The sequence below is a fragment of the Cyprinodon variegatus genome, unplaced genomic scaffold (assembly GCF_000732505.1).
Source record: "Cyprinodon variegatus isolate N-32 unplaced genomic scaffold, C_variegatus-1.0 Scaffold2, whole genome shotgun sequence".
Taxonomy (NCBI): domain Eukaryota; kingdom Metazoa; phylum Chordata; class Actinopteri; order Cyprinodontiformes; family Cyprinodontidae; genus Cyprinodon; species Cyprinodon variegatus.
Window position 1 is genome coordinate 34593 of NW_015150455.1, and position 2674 is coordinate 37266.

The window sequence follows — 2674 nt, forward strand, 5'->3', positions numbered from 1 at the left end:
CCGACGCTCTGATGCGATCTAACTGCTCACACTGTACGTCCAGAAACCACACGTCAGGCTTGAAAAACAAGAAGGGGGACTCCCTTGTTTGCACGTAGGGCAAAAAGGCTAAAAACTTGTTTAGTGTATGCCTGCCTCAAGATGGCTATATGCTAAATTGCTTTTTAATTTAAAAATCTGTCAAGAAGTCAGACGGTGACTTTCTCTGTTTGGCCCCGACTCACTTTTACTGCAAACTTCAGTATCTGTCTGTAAAACAAAACCAGCAGAATCTGAGGGGAAAGGAGGCCAGAAGCTGGGACCTTATTGCAGGTCTTATCAATGCCTGATGTTTGGGTCACCTGGGCCTCTATCAGGCCTCCCCTGCAGCAGCGCTGCCGGCAGAGCAGGCCGCCTCAGATTAGGAGCTCCTCTGGGGAAACCTTGTCTGTTTAGTGACACACTCGGTCCCTACAAGATAAGTTTTCTAATTAACCTTCACGGTAGCACCACAGCTGAGATCTACATGAAAATAATCAGACTTTCTGCTGTCGTCTTTCATTGGCCTCACACAGCAGGTCTCACTTATAATCTGACATGTAATTGAACGCAGAGGCAATGAATACTCTCCTCTTATTCAGTTTGTCTAAATTATCCATCAATCCGAAGCCGTCCTTCACACTTTAAAGGAAATCCTTCTTCACCTAACAGAAGGAAAAGCTTTAAATATGAAATGTTTGTTTGCATTTTTCTGTGTTTGAGAATGAAGTGCTGTAGGTGTGGAACGATATGTCCACTTTTTATCAGCCAACTGGACACCAGTTTGACCAGTCAGAAAGGACCTGATTATTCAGTTTGTTTCTGAATATCTAATGATTTTATCTGGATTTAACCTTGAAGGACACCTTGTCTGCTTACCCTGGTGACAGCTACCTAATGTTGCCAACTAACACCCCTTTCCCATTGGCTGAAAAACCCGTTTAAACCGTTTAAAAATGTTTTTTTAGTGGCAGAGGGAACAGCTCACTGACGCGTTTCTACCGGGATCAAACGACTCGGCAAGCGACCTGCGTTATAATCGCCTCGGCTCTGATCTGCATGCTGTGGGAACACCAGAGCCGGGTTGACCCACTAAACTACATGACGCCATTGAAAGCAACATACGATGTCAGCACACCGTTGAGAATTACTTGCGTGCTTTATAAAGTACTCAATGAACTTACACCACCGCCATTAAGGGAATTCATAAAACTGAAATCCTTTTCCTGTAAAGCTACGGTTAGAGGGGACTGTGACATACCCATCAGACCGACCCCCTTTGGTCAGATTGTTCTTTCAGTCAGCGGCTGTAACATCTAGAGCAGCATCCCTCTCACTATCAGAGAATCCTCCACTTTTAACACATTCAGAACTAAGTTATAAAACTGGTTAAAATAAAGTAATCTTGGTGCATGACTCAGCATAATGTCAGTATGGGGTGTTACCTTGTAAATGTCGGTCCATATTTATGCTAATGTCTCCGTTTGAACTGTAACACCTGCCCTTAAAAGTATATAGCCTCAATTTTTTTTACATTTTCTAAGTTTGTTTTATAATTTTTTGTAATTGTTGTTCACATTATACATCGTGCCCAGGGACAACAGTTGTTAGCTTCATAGCTAACATTGACACATTTACAGATATGTTCATCCCTGTGTACTGTCCCTGAGAAATAAACAAACACATAAATAAACATAAACACACCGCTCCATGTTTATCCATTGGAAAAACATGGAGCAGCTCTGGTGAGAGGGATTCAGACAGATAATAGAGAGAAACAATAAAGCACACTGACTACGCCCTGGCTTCCTTCCATGTTGCTCTCCATTGTTTGCGTCCCTGATTTCTGTCTTACTGGTGACATCATCCCACCCGACCCAGCGTGATGATGTCACCAAACACATAGCTGTAAGGGAGAAAGGGCCACACAGCTGCCACAGCTGGTTAGACCAGCTTTTTTTGCTAGTGGGAAGGGAGCCAGACGCCAATTGCTAGCGGGTCAATCCAAGTTTGGAAAAAATGAATTGGCCCGCTATTTTCAGTGGAGACTTAAGTTATTTCTTACAGATTGTTTTTATTTAACATATTTGGAGTGATTTTATTCACTTTCTTTCCTGCAGATGATGATTTTCAACTGCTGGGATTGTTTCACCTCTTGAGCCTCGGGTTCAGATAACTGTCAATGGGGTGGAGGAGTGTTGATGTGTAAATATAAGCCAATACATCTGAATAAACCTACGATTTTTGCTTGGTCCTTACAGTCATCTTTACATATGTGACATCAGATGTTTAATTGGTGAAAACTATGACTAGAAATTCCTAATTAACGAAACTACAACCTCTGATGAAGCTGTTGCACTCCTTACCATTTGGTGGTGCTAATTCACCTGAAGTATGTTTGCACACAGTATTTTAATGAGAAGAAAAATGAAACAGTCCTTGACTGAACGTTATGCTGCGCATGTGTTGAAAACAAGCCATGCAGCAAAGTAGCAGCATTCGATCAATGGTTCTGTTCTAATCTACTTCTTTTAAAGCCGTAGGGAAGTAATATTTCAATGTAAAATCATTCTGGCTTAAACATGTATATGAATTTTCTCTTTATCAAACCATATTGTCCCAAAATGTAAATGCTTTCTATAAAAAAAAAAAAAAA

At 41.3% G+C, this 2674-nt stretch overlaps 1 protein-coding gene across 1 annotated transcript in view; it reads right to left on the minus strand.

The window, feature by feature from the left end:
* The window catches only part of phf14 (PHD finger protein 14), a 111857-nt gene that overhangs the window by 30104 nt on the left and 79079 nt on the right, over window positions 1–2674 (minus strand). The gene's annotated exons all lie outside the window — the stretch shown is intronic.